Source organism: Andrographis paniculata, unplaced genomic scaffold, assembly GCF_009805555.1.
Source record: "Andrographis paniculata isolate CXL003 unplaced genomic scaffold, ASM980555v1 Contig10END, whole genome shotgun sequence".
Lineage (NCBI taxonomy): Eukaryota > Viridiplantae > Streptophyta > Magnoliopsida > Lamiales > Acanthaceae > Andrographis > Andrographis paniculata.
Window position 1 is genome coordinate 1,418,172 of NW_026137380.1, and position 15,772 is coordinate 1,433,943.

The 15,772-nt window shown below is 24.7% G+C and overlaps 1 long non-coding RNA gene across 1 annotated transcript; it reads left to right on the plus strand.

Annotated features, from left to right (window-relative positions):
• Positions 1-3,354: 3,354 nt before the first annotated feature.
• Positions 3,355-5,286, plus strand: LOC127245594 (uncharacterized). Its single transcript, XR_007837455.1, has 3 exons — positions 3,355-3,607; positions 4,493-4,682; positions 5,067-5,286. It is a non-coding gene; the product is annotated as an uncharacterized LOC127245594 (long non-coding RNA).
• Positions 5,287-15,772: the final 10,486 nt, after the last annotated feature.

A 15,772-nucleotide genomic window follows, 5' to 3' on the forward strand; every position in this document is an offset into this window, starting at 1 on the left:
TATCCAGTGAATCCTCAACAAACAAACTGCTATTGTTTCATTGCTATTAAGTGTTGGAATAAAATTGGAAATGGGCCAGCTTTATATACTAAAAGAAAAACACACACCAACAACAACAACAAAAAAAAAAAAAAAATTCTTGTTTGTGTCCTAACCTCATCTAATCATGTTTGGCTGTCTGTCTGCTTTTTACCAGATGAGGAAACCATCGATTTACTGTCAAAATGTAATGACAATAAAAATGACCCACAAAACTATACATCAGTCCTCTCCTTTTTGAGCATCTTTAAATGTCTGCCACAAGCTCTAAAGGTGCTTACATTTTTTGACATTAATTTGTTAAGACAGAAAATCAAGATTTGAGTTTAGTATTAATATAATACATGGTAAGATATTTTGCGAAAGAAAAAATATTTTTTTTTAAAAAAAAATAAATACATAATTCAAATAGTAAAAAACATCTAGACATATATAGTGTAATAGTATGTTTCTTTTAAACTTTTGTTTATAATTTTTTATTTTTTGAACTCTATGTTCACAAAATATTAAATAAAATATTATTTAAATATAAAATTTAAGCTAAATCATTTTTTTTATTTAAATTTGAAAAAACACATCAAAAAAATTGTTCGATTATTCTGAAACTTGAACGTTACAACACAACGACATGTATTGGTATATCCGTGATTATGGATGCATGTGCAACATGTTAGATCTTGTCCAAGTTAAAAGTGCAGCCCACATGTCTTGCTACTTTTCAACACATATATATATATATATATGTACGTATGTATGAAGAGGCATTACAGCCAGCGACGACGAAACTAGCATTTAAATTTTGGGCGGGGGCAAAATGTTATAATTTATTTAATATTTAATTAATAAATTTAAATAAATAATAATGACAAAATTATATATGAATTTAGACAATTTTGGAGACAAATTGTATATAAATATATAAAAATTAATATTTTTAATACTAAAAAAATTATAAAAAATTTGGCTTGAGGGGTCAAGTGACCCTTCAAGCCCTAGTGTAGTTCCGCCCCCGATTACGGCTCTATTTTTTAAATTCATTTAACATCTACATTTGTTTTTATAAAAATATATTTTTATCATAAAATATTACATTTAAATGAATATATATTCAGACCAACTAAATTGAAATCAAACTAAAAACAAAACACCACGTCCAATCATTTGATGGATAATGCTTCGTGTTCTGTTTAATTACAACCTAAGTGTCACATTGAAGAATTCAGATCATTAGTTTGTAGAAATATATATAGTAGAGTATTTGCTAATTTAACTAGATTATTCTAACTTAACTTGACTTAGTTTTTTTTTTTTTAAGTTTTTTTTTATTTTATATATATACAAAATAAATTGAATGTATTTTTGTGTGTATGTCATATGAGGTCAAGAAATTGTTAATTCTTTTATTTTTTAAGTATGTATTTCTTTTTATTGTTATTAGAAATTTCAAACATATGATACAAAATTTCATATTTACTTGAGGTTATTTGAAATGTACTCCCTCCATCCCACATAATTTGTTCCTATTTTCTATTTTCGTCCGTCCCACATAACTTGTCCTTTCTATTTTTGGAAATATAATTATACATTTTAATCGCATTTTAAATTTTATAATTTTCTTAATTTTAATTAAAATATTTATTTATCTTAATCTTAATCTATAATTATTTTTACTAAATAATAATTATTTTTACTAATACATTCTTAATTACTTACTAATTATACTTTACCTAAATTTCCGTGTCCACAGTAATACACTCATATTACATGGGACGGAGGGAGTAATACTTTTGTAACTTTTGGTACTGCTTATTAATGTTTTTTTGTTTTTTTTTTTTTCAAAAGATATAAGTAATTTTTTTTTACAAGTTTTGTAAGTAGTTTGGTGGATTAGACTATAATGTTTATTTATGTTTTCAAAACCTTTTTATATTATTTATTTTAAAAAATAAAAAAAATATATATTTTTCAGTTAAAATATTACATTAATATATAACATTCAATATCGATTTATATGATGTAAAAAATATAAATTATGATCAAGTTTTTACTATTTCCAAACTAACTCAAACTTTCTAAATACTTCTAAAGTACATTTAAACATCATCTAAATTTTTATGTTATACTGTATTTCAAATAAATTATTTAAGTTTCATTTAAATAGAGGGTTTTTTTTATTATTATTTTTTTAATTTTTGAAAAAATCTTAAAACAGTAAAATTTAAATGTTTCATATAATATTTTTTAAGACAATATAAATATTTAATATGATATTTAAAAATATATATATTGTTAACAAATTAGAGTCAAAATATTTTAAATTATTTATGTAAATACAGTCTAATATATTCACAGGCAGTGAGTGTAGAGTCACATCGAAGATTCTTGAAATGATGTATGAATCACACCCATTGCTCCAATTGTTTACAACAAAGTGATAATTGCATAAATAGCTTTACCAAACATTACATATTTTTACATTAATTACTCTAAGCAGTGAAGTGAAATCAAATTAGATAAGGGTCTGAAAAGAAATGTCAAATCCAACCCGACAAACAGGCAAAACATCATAAAAAGTACAGACAAATAAAAAAAAGAAAAAAAGAAAAAAAAAAAAGCAGGTAATACCTACAGAGGTAGTAAATTCTATAACAACATTGTACATTGAACTATAAAATAAATTTATTACAAATGTTAAATTTTATTAAATTAAACTAAAATATTACTCCCTTCGTCCCAAATACCGTGTCTGCTGCACTGTAGACACGATATTTTAAGAGGGATGTAATTAGTAGATAATTAAGAATGAATTAGTGAAAATAATTATCTATAATATAAATAATTATAAATTAAGATTCAGATAACTAATTAATTTAATTAAAATTAAAAAAAAATTAAAAATTTAAAATGAGATTAAAGTGTGTATCATTTTTCAAAAAAGAAAAGTAACATGATATGTGAGACGGACAAAAACGGCAACGTGGATGTAGTGTCTACGGACGGAGAGAGTGAATATAAATTGCAGCCAATGAGCTATGTATTACATTTGTAACTTTCTAATTGGGCCTATGAATCAGGTTGGGCCATTTTAGGTTACAGAGAAAAAAATAAATATCTTTTGTTTGTAGTTAATTAAAGAGCGAACAAGCCCAGGATTCTAATGCGACTCCAATCCGTTAATTGAGTGGGCCCATCTAAGTAACGGTGACGATTTATTGGGGATTACAAAACCCAAAAGTCCCCCAAGAAAAAGCACTGCACTACTGACCTTCTATGTCACGTGACAACTGCATGACTCATGCCTCCGTCTCTCGCTCTCTCACGTGCCAATCATCCGCCATTGTCATTGTCCTGATCTCACGGCCTCACCTTCTTCCACTTCAGTTCGCTCGCTGCCTTCTCAAAGGTCGAATCATTCGCTTACCCGTGTCGATTCAGCTGCGGAGATTCTTCCCTGTTGTTCGAGGCTTTCCGAGTATTTTTACAAGCAGGGGAACTGTGAATGTAGTTGGATTGAGGATGAGGTGTTTGCATGCAAATGTCCACTCTCCCGAAGAAAAACCAGATCTAGGTGATCACTGTTTCTCTGTTCTTCTTTAATTGATGTGTACTAGCGGTTGCTAAGAGCTCTTTGTGTAATAACTCGTTCTCTGATTCCTTTTGAACACGCTCCCGACCCTGCTAATCTGCTTTATGCTCAATTTGTAGTTTAGCATTGAGCTTGTGGTTTTAGGGGAACAACAATGAGTGTGATATGCGTCTGATTTGTATTGTATAATACTTACTACATTTAGAACATGTATGTTTTTTTGTAATGAATGAAATTTGATGATGTGAATCCAAGGAATTTCAGCGTGCAGAGCTGTTTGCCGCAGCCAATGGTTTTAGCAGTGAATTGGTTGTTTCTGAGTGTGGAGAGGAACAACGTATTGCCATTAAACGCTTCTCGAATCAGTACTAGCTAGATCTTCAGCAGTTTGTGGTGAGTTCATCATGAGTAATATATGTGAAATAGTAGCAGTTCATCACGAGCAATTGATTTGGATTGATGATGAACTTTGCTCGACATTGCTGATAATGTGATTACTCTGCAGGCAGAATGATAGACTGTGAACTTAATTGGATGTTGTGCTGAAGTAGATGAATGTCTAATGATACACAGTTAAATCATCTCTTTCATTGTTTGGTTATTTCCATTTTTCGATTTTGATTCGGTTAGACATATAAGTTTATAATGGAACATTTATTTTACACATCTTGATCCCATATTGCCCACTACAATTCCTTCCTCTGCTTAGAAAAAATAGTCAAATTAGTGAAGTCTCAAATAATAATTTTGCTAGCTCTTTATCATCGCAGCATGTGAATTACTTAAGTGGTGCAGGTCATCCTCTATTTCATTTTTCTGTGCACACATCTAAATCAATTGAGTGAACACTTTTCCTTTTTCTGCAAGGGATGAACAGCTACTGCCATGGGAAATGAGTGTGAGAGTTGCATACAACATAGCACAAGCTCTTGGCCACTGCAATTCCAAAGATCATAAAGTATATCATGATTTAAATGCTTACAGAATTCCACAGTACCTTGATTTGTGGCGAACACACGCGCATACCTTGAAAGAATTCCACCCTGTCTAAACATTGGTATTACTTCCTCCGTCTCACATCCTTACTAAACTTAATTGATCTGTGCATCAAATCTTAAAGCTTCAGTGATTATGGTGCTGCAACTAAGTGAGCATGTTTGAAAGTATCTTACTGACACAATGAAAAGGATGAAAATTTATATATTATGCAGCAGATGAAAATTTGATATCATCAGACCTTTTCCACTTTTTCATAACTGTGCATGGAAACCTTCAATAATTTGCACACCCCTTTGCATTTCATTACATGAATTCCATCTAAGTTAGCAAACACTTTCGTTATAATTATGAAAGAGTCCCACATCTTGTTATCATTTTCTCCTAGAAAATGTGTGTTGTGTGATCAATTGTGCCTGCTAAAACTAGCTTCGACCATTTTCAGGTATATCTATCAGCTGAGGCGTTTTTAAACAGGAAGGTGACCCTAGGTTACTAGTTTTGGTTTAATGAAATATGGTAGTGATGGGAAAAGTTACAGCACCAATCTAACACACACCCTGCAGAGTTTCTGGGTACAAGTACACACACTACATAGTCTCTGCAGCTTTGCAATACTATTTACATTTGAAATATGCTCTGTTATTGTCTTAATATGAACTGGAATTCCCTGTGGTTTATTTATGCATTAGTTTGAGACTTAGAAAGCTCCCTATTTATTAAGGGTGTGCTTTCTTAAGGTGATAAGGTTGGATAGATTGTAAATATAATATTAAATAAATCTCATGATTATATAATTTATTGAAATAATATTAGAAATTATAATCCTGTAAACACACCCTAAGTGTAGTTGTTGTCCATGGCAGAAGCTAAATGCAAGACACCTGATTGAGCATGTCTTTTTGACTTTTAACCCCAATAATGGTATCTCCAAATACATTGGAATCATTTCGTAATTATCGTTATATTTACATTGATGATTGGACAATCCTTTCCTCCATAATAACTTACTTCTTTTTGCCTCCTCCTTCCTTTTCTCAGAGAGGATTATTATCACACATAACTGAATCTATGTTGCATGTGTACTTTTTTTAGAGTTCGATTTATCACGATTGAATCATCTGATATGCTCTCAAATGGTTTTAGCTATAATTAGGGTCGATTCTGTTTTTTTGTCAATCTTCTCTAATGTGGTATTAACTCTAAACAACATGGTCAATTCTTTTCGAAGTTCATTAATTATTCTGATACCAAAATATTTAGTCGTATGCAAGTTCATCATCTTGACCTCATGAGCTAATAATAATAAGAGTGCAACTATATTTTTGTTTAGATGATTTTTCGAAGATTAATGCATGTGCCACTCCAGGAAATGGGTTTGATTTGATAAGAAGAAAGAATGTTCTATTGTCGATCGAGTCATCCTTGGAAGGACAGTATATGATAAGGAAGCACCAACAAATTTGGAGACATTACATCTTGGAATGTTACTCCAAGGTATATAATTACATAACACATACACATTGTCATGCTATTCTTGCAACCTGAGTTATTTTAATGTTTGTATCGATTATGGCAGCTGGTATCGACGTTGTCCATTCCAAAGGAATTGGAATGGAGATCAAAAGGTATACAATTGGAAAGGCTCGGTTAAGATAGAAGTTTTGAAATTATAAAAAGAAAGAAAAAGAAAAAGTACTATTATTGATGAAGTAGAGTGAGTTTCTCCAACTAACGTCTCACTTGTTTGGTAATTTCATATTTGGCGCCCAATAAGTCAGGTTTGGGCCGAGGGTATTTGTGTAATTCAATATTACTTTTGGTACCTCTTAGTCAAATGTGGCATTCATTACAAGGTTAGAAAATCATGTCGTATTTAATATCCTATGGAAGTGTATTTGTTGGAAGCATTATCCAGAAATTATCGTCCATTTCCAGGCTGCTGCTGACTCAGGAGTCCCGCAGCCACCGCAAGCAGACGACATTTTGTCCACATTTCTTTACAATTGTGAGATAATATCAACAACTACATCAACCCATTTTTAATATGTTATTATTATTATTAAATGTTTAATTTATTATTTAATTGATGCAAGTTGGTAAATATGGTGTCCAGAGGGATAAGCACTGGCGGAAGTGTGAGTGTGTGTGTGTGATCATGTTGTAAAATGTAAAAATGGAAGGGAACACAGATAGATAACTACAGCTACTTATCCTTTTTTGTCGTTTATTATTTACTTATTTTATTTATTTGTTTTGGGAGTTGGTGTTTGTCTGATTGATAAGACGTAAGGCAATTGAATACGTGGTTGCTCTTTTCAACTTCGCTTTCACTCCAAGCTTTTTATTGTATTTTAATTTTATACATAAACAAACACACTCAACTTGATTCCACTCCAGCCCTCTCCTCTACGTTCTAACGCTCAATTGACTGGTGGAATCTTAAATTTTTGAATTAAAAATGGGATTTGGTATGGGATGTCATAAATAAATATTTCATATAATTTTTTAATTTAATTTTTAATTTATTGTTGTGTATTCATACTATCTTGATTCCAATTATACAAGCGAAATGATTCATTGTGGAGTTTACTTTAGTTTTTTTTTTTTTTTTTTTTAATCGTATACGTCTACTTGTTATTTTGTAAGATAAAATTGTTGGGAAATGGTGAATTAGAACTAGGGTCAATTTTTGAAACGCGGAAAATTCACTTAACTTATATTTGAGATTAGATTTGAATATTTCAATTCAGGAGAAGTTTTACTGATCAGTTACAGAACATAAAATAACTACAATTCTTTCAACTCAATCTCCTATCATAGCCTATTTTGAAAAATACGTCAACCGGTTCACGTTGTCACAAACGCTTATGGACAACGACTATATAGCAAAGCTACTCAGAGTCTAATTATCTTCTTCAGTTTGAACTCCTTTAACTCCAATCTTCGATAAATTCTAAATTAAATTTTAATCCTAAACACTCATTCAAACTATGGAAAATTAAGATGGACAAAGGTGAGAGCATTACACAATTTTTATTTTTATTTTTTTTTCTAAAATACACTCTCAAAACTCACTCACAACTAGCCTTGCAGTCTGTCGGGTTGTGTTACAATCCTACAGTCTTTGCTTATGAAAATTCCTCATAAATTTTTTTGGCACCGAAATGGGGTGGAGTGAGTTTCCATATAGCTTACATCCATTAACTTTCCTTCAAACATTCATTTTGTCACTTGTAAATGTTTGATAAAATAGACAAATTGAATATGAACAAACACACACACAACAATTATTGATTTACTATTTTTATATCTATTTAATTATTTTTTTAATAAAACATTATTGTATGCACTCCTTCCGTCTCATATATAAAATATTCATTTTTTTTATTTTCTTTCGTTGCATTCGTTGCATGTAATTTTTTATTTTTTTTTAAAAAATTATACACTTAAATTCTATTTTAAAATTTTTGTAATTTAATTAAATTATTTATTTATTTTAATTTTAATTTATAATTATTTTTATTAATATATTTTTCAATTACTTATTAATTATATTTTATCTAAATTTTAATATCGTTAACATGATGGTACAAAAGAGTAATAGTTATATACTTAGGCCAAAAGGACAAATTAATAGAGTATATTTCATTAAAAAAACAATAAACATTATAAAAGAAAATAAAATCAAATAACACTAACCTCATTATTAATATTAATATTATTTAGACGACAGACAGTCGAATTTGACTGTAATGATTATGCTTATCAGCTCACTCAGTCAGTATCATTGACTCCATCCACATATATAGTTGAATAGTTCGTAGTATTTGGACCATATGGAAATGGATCATTTATACTGCTTCTTTGCTGCTGTGTTTTTAGATGCTTTTGCTGTGCACAGTTCACCGCCGTTTTATTATTTATGTAAATATTTAATTTTTAGTTTTAATATTTTTATATATAAACGTGATTGAATACTTTTTTTTTTTTTTTTTTTTTAAAGAAAATATAGATGCAAATGACCACGCTATTTTCCTTCAATTTTTATTTTAAAATTGATATAACATTGTTACAATATTAATTTACAAATAATGTTTTTTTAATGAAAAATTCGTTCCACTTTTAAGTAAAGATGAAAATTGACTATTTTAATTTTAATTTTTTTTAAAAAAATCAAATAAAATACGTATTTTTTTTTATTTATTATTAGGTAAATTATACGACACTTTTTATATTTTAATAAAAATGTATAATACATTATGTATTTTATTTATTATGTAAAACTCTCTTATTTATTTAATGTAAAATTTGTACAAAATATCATATTCGTTCAAAACTGATATTTGGCTGTAAATACGAATTTAATTATGCAGATTCTATACAAATAAAATAGGTAAATATATTTAATAGTTTTTTAGAGATAAATTATTATCTAATTTTTATAAAAAATTATAAAAATAAAATGTTGATCAATTATTTATTTTATTGAAAAAAAATATTTAAAATGTTTTACTTTTTTTTTATTTATATAAAACTTGCATGGTCTGTATTTACAACCAAACATCAATTTTGGACAAAAAAAAAAATATTTTATAAAAATTTTAAATTAAAATAAAAAGTTTCCCTCAATAAATAATATATATTTTTTTATGCATTTTTACTAAAATACGATAAAATAAGAAGTGTTATATAATTTACAAAATTTAATTTTACATTAAAAAAATAACATTAAGGCATTTATATATCTTATCAAACTACTAATTAAATTAAAAAATTTATTCTTCAAAACCCAAACTTTAATCCAACAAAAAGCACAGCCTTATGCACTCATTATTATTATTATTATTACTATTATTAAGAAAATTTTAAGAATTAATTTATTTTTTTATGCTACTACTATTACTTTTTGGCAAATATTTCACCAATAAATAAATAGGAGCAATAGCAACAGTATAATTTTTATTTTAAAATTCTAATTTAACTTTTAATTTAAATAATTCGAAGCATATTTATAAAAAATAATAATATATTTTTTAAAAAAATTCTAGAAAAATTTCTCTAATTTTTATGCTTTCTTTATATATAAAAAAATCTAATAGCTAACATACTAAACATGTTTAGTAATAATAATAATAATAATAATAATAATATTAATAATAATAATAATTTTCGGTTATTGTTAATTGGATTTGCGTGTATGTATCTAATGCATGGGACAGACACTAGGACAAATAACCTATATAGTTACATTGAAGTCGTGCCTAATCCAAATGCGACTTATATTCTATTTTTATTATTAATTGTTCCGTCGGGGTGAGGGATTTGTGAAATGCGACTTTGCCATTGGCTTGGCTACGTTTATTTAATTAAATTATTGATTTGATTTAATTTAATTTAATTATAACACGCTAGGTAGATTTGAAAATGTCAAATTATATTTATTATATAATAGATTGGTACTGTGTTGATTTAATATACCGAACATATAATAACAATATATATATTATATATATAAGATATATATTTATATAATACAAATATAGTACATCAACTGACAGTTTTATAAATATATATATATAATAAAATTAACAGCACATATTAATATTTTATAGTACAAATATTATTTCTTTTATCTTCATGTGTTGTTTGGTGTATTTAATGTACTGTTTGGAATAATAGACGACATTTTTTAAATTTCACCATAATTTTGGAAATTTCAAAAGTGAATTTGGTTTTTTGTAACTACTTAATAGATATGAATATTTATTTATTTCTTCCTTTTCATATGTACTACTAAAAAGACTTTTGTGCCACATTAGCACTCAAAATTCGCTTCGAATTAAATATTGATTTGTCTACGTTACTTACATTATTATATAATATATATATATACTCGTCTTTTTTTTTATATATAAATTTTGATGAATAGTAATTAATATTTTTATTTTTTTAGTATTTTAATCTAAATTTTTTTTTATGTAAAATAAAAAAAATTGTATTTTTAATATAAAAATAATATCTTATATTAAATATTGATTTATTTTAAAGATAATAGATCATATTATATATATATATTTTTGGAATCGTATCGCTAAAAGATTATGCTGAGTGAAGAAACCTATATTTAATAATAAAAATGAAAAATACTTCCCAATGATAGTAAAAAAAAAAAAAAAAAAAAAAAAAAAAAAAAAAGAAAGAAAGGGGGCAACTTTCACTATACATTAATTTGTTCTTTTTTATCACCCATTTTTATGAATTTTTTCTTTTTCACTCCCTATTTATCTAAAAATTGTAAAATACCTTTATTTAATTTTGCATATCTATTGTATTTTTCATTTTGTCTTCATGTATAAATCTTTAATTTTTACCTTATAAATTTACTTTCTTATTATATATACATATAATAAATAAATAATTGTATGAAATAAATATTGACAAAAAAAAAAAAAAAAACATTAATGATGTAAATTTGTAACAGTTTAAAAAAGAGAATTTGTTAATAATACATAGAGTAAAACTTAATTGTGCAATAATTTATTTGAAAAAGTATATATATATTCTCTTATAGATACACAAAATAGATAATGGAGTATAAAAAATTAATGTTGTAAAAACTAATATATTTAAAAAATAATTATATACTAACATATGATATACTATTGATAATATTAATAAGTCAATTGAATTAATATACAAATATTCATACTATGAAAAATAATTAAAAATAATTATTGTAATCCTTAAACAACAATGCAATATATTTATAATGATATAATATCTCAAATGAATAAAATATCAGTAAAGTAATAAAAATAATTTCAAATATTATTTAAAGTATTGATTACAGTATAGAAAAATATTAAAAATAAATTTTTAAAATATAAATATTCATTTGAATTTTTTTTTTAATTTTTGTAACTAAAATAATAGACACCTGAAAATAGATGAATTGATTTTTTTTAGATTGTACGAGAGTGGGGACAAAAAGTAAATAAAATATTATTTAAATGGTAAAATATGATGTTTGTATAATAAATTTATAAATAGGGAGCTATCTGAAATAATAGGGAGTTTAAAGAAAAGAATTTGTAAGTAGAGACTGATAACGAAAAGTAACTAAGAGTTAGGAATTTTAAGAGGGAAAAAAAAAAAAAAAAAAGCACAAAATTGATTAGTATAGGATAGTAAATTTTTTTAATTTTTTTTTTTATTTTTAACCAAAGTAATTTGTTTATCTTCTTAATTAATATATAATTTTTTTCTCACAAAATATTATATTAAAATATTACTTTAAAAAAAATCTCAAATCACGACTCTATTTTAAATCGATTTCAAACCCCAACCAAACAAACTTTTATAATTAAAAAACTAGTACAAAATTAATTAGACATTAGTATCTTTTCTTGTATAACACATAATATGAAGTAGTAATTCAACGAAATATATATACAATATAAAATACATGTATTGTTTTAATTAAAATTATAAATAAATTATCATATTATATCACTGATTATTTATTTTATTTATTTAATGCAGTCTTGCTTTTAATAATTTGCTAAGTCACAAAGTTAGGTCACCCGGAGAAAAGCTAATTTGGTCATTTTCTTAAATTTTCAAAATTTTCTATCTTTTTCCTCTTCTCTTTTTATTTTTTATTTTATTATTTTTTAAAAAAACTTTATTATAATACATATTAAAACATCGAACAAAGTATAATTAATAAATATTAATCGAAACAATTATGGATTCAGTGCTTTTCACCTAAATTTAATTAATTAATCGATACATTACATACTTTGATATGATTCTATAATTAGGCAAAAGAGATTAAATAATTAAATAATTAATTAATTAATTAATTAAACATGGTGATTATGACGTGGATACGACAATTGTTGTTGGGTCTCGTTTCCTTATTCACGTTTCATTGATAAATAAATAAATATAAAAATTATTAATGTTTTTGAGAAAATTGATGTAAATAACAATTTGTATTTAATCATTTTTTATAAATGCGTATATATACATTTTTATTTTATTTTTTTAATTTATTTTGTTATATTGAAAATATTAATTTATATTTGTGCAATGCAATAATATATATATATAAAATGGTTCCTAATTAAAGGCAATTGCTTAATGAGCTGTGACCTACCACTAAAAAAACATTAATATTAATAAGTGGCTCTTTTCTTGAATAAAGGCTTTTTCTGGTCAGGCTTATTTGCTATAGTGTGCACCAAATATGACTGTTTTTTTATAATTATTAATTGACTAGTACAAATGTGCGTTTATTTATTTATATATATATAATTCAAATTATTATTCAACTAAAATAAATATTCAAATTCTAATATATATGTGTGTTAAATTATTGTCCCAATTTGAAATTAAAATTTAATTTTTTATTAGTTAAAGGTGGTTTTTTTTTTTTTTTCCCATTATTTTGATCTTCGTTCAATAGTCTTCATTGTCAATAATAAGCTTTGGGTTTTATATTAAACCCCCAAATTAGTGTTTGGTTAAATAAAAATATGCTGAGCATATTTAATTAATGGGTAGCATTTGTTTAATTAAATAATATCCAACATGATTTAATGTTCTAGTCATTATTAAGAATATTACTAATATAATTACTATTTTAAAATGAATTATATAATGTATCATTCCATTTTAACTATTAAATATATTATAACTCATTTTCATATAAATATTATATATTTAATGGGTTTTTTTTTTTAAAAAAAAAAACTTATAAAATACTATTAAATAAGTTTTTTATTTTTATTTTTATTTTAAAAAAACACACTATGATATTTTATTGTACGCCCATATATTTTAGAGACACTTGAAAAAATTGCTTTATTCGACTTTATTTTTAAAATTTATTTATTATGTATTTTATACTCCCTCCGTCCCACGTAATTTGTCCCTATTTTCTATTTTCGTCCGTCCCACGTAATTTGTTCTTTCTATTTTTGGAAATATAATTATGCACTTTAATCGCATTTTAAATTTTATAATTTTCTTAATTTTAATTAAACTATTTACTTATTTTAATCTTAATTTATAATTATTTTTACTAATGCACTTCTTAATTACTTACTAATTATACTTTACCTAAATTCTCATATTTACGGTAATACACTCATATTACATGGGATGGAGGGAGCAGTTCTTGATTCACAAAGATGAGACCACTGATGTAATAGTACATTATATTAGAGTATGTAATAGATTATGTACTTTAATTATAGGGCACGTTCTTATGCTGGAATTTATTTTGCATTCATGTATAATTCATTTGTAGCCACTACATAATTTTTATTGAATGATCTAACTTAATTAATTAGTTATTTTTTTTTATTCAATATGTATATATAATAAATTAAGTATATTATATTATAATATATATGTATATATATAAAATATCTGTTATAATTAGTGTCTCTGGAAGGACGTAAGAGGAAATAATTAATTTTTACTTAATATAATATATATTAAATAGTAAAAAATTAAGTTTGACTAACAAACTAAACGAAAGCATAATTAAATTTTTACTTAAAATCATACACATTAAATAGTAAAAAATATCAGCATGGATATTTCAGCACCATGCTGAATACCTAAAATCAAATTATGTATAATTATATTAATTAAATGATTTAATGATATAAATTAATATAATTATTTTTTAGTTATTCAGCTATGTGCTGAAAATTATTTTTTCAGCATTTGATCATCTCCCAAAAAATATAGGCTTTGTTCTTTTTATATTTTTTTTTCACACGATTTTGTTAAAAAAATTAATAAATTATATATATTATTATTTTTATATTTTTTACACAATTCTTTATTATTATCTGTTTGGCTAACAAACCAAATAAAAGTGTCAGCATTTCAATTTTTTTTCCTCAAAGTTTAATCATTATAATAAAAATAATTTTTGCGAATTTGATATATTTTATTTGAAATAATGAAACTATACAATGTTACAAATGACAAAACATAAAAAGGAACAAGTTAAAGTGCTTAATGAATAATAATAATAATAATAATAATAATAATAATTTATTCAATTAGAATTTGAAGCTTTGTTACTTTTGGATTTTATTTTAGTTTGGATTTTGGATTTTTATTTAAACAATGATTTAATTATTTTATGAGAAAAATATATTTTTATTGAATAATGTAAAGATTGAATAGTTTAAAATCAAAATAAACCCAAAGAAAAGAATTATGAATTATGATAAATAAACTAATATTTTTTTTTCCAAAATAAACCTTTACAATTCTTATACCTAAGCTTTAATTTTAAAAATCTTCAAATAGGTCTATAAAAAGATTACTAGAGCATGTACAAAGAGTTATTTACACTTTAAATAAAAAATTAATAATTAAATATACCTTTTTAGATAAAAAAAAATTACAATGTACATTAATAGATCAAAATTAAAATATATAAATAACTATAACTTTTAAAATATATTTAAAATCATAGATAACGTAACGTGTATTTTTATTGTCCCGTTACAAATAATTTTTTATTTTTTTAGCTGTGTCATAAAAAATGACTATTTGTGTCTCTAACTAAATAGGTCATTGCCACATGGCATAATGAGTAAGAGTATTATACTTCCTTTCGTCTAGCACAAATATTTTAATCAGTGACACAATATTTAAGATAATAATATTTAATTAGTTAAAAGTACTGAATTATGATATTATTTTTTTTACGTAATTAATAATATTTGTAATTTTAATATAAATATAATATATTATTAAAAAATTAGAAAATAAATTTATTTTTTAAAAATTATATAACAATAAAAAATATTCCCTCCATCCACAACTAAACTTTCCAATTTTTATTTTAACTCTTGACTAAATACCAAAAAATACCAAAAAGTCTAACTCACAGAGGGAGTATATGGAATATAAGTATCATTTTGCAGGGAATAAAATTTTTTATAATAAAATAAAATAAAAAAATATGTTTATTTATTTCCAATTAAGTATAAAATAATTTTATACAATGAAATTTTAAATATAAATAAAAATATTTATTTTGAAAAAATATATAAATAAATGAGTTTTGGATAGATCCTACTTAAATATATGATGTTATATAGTTAATTAAAT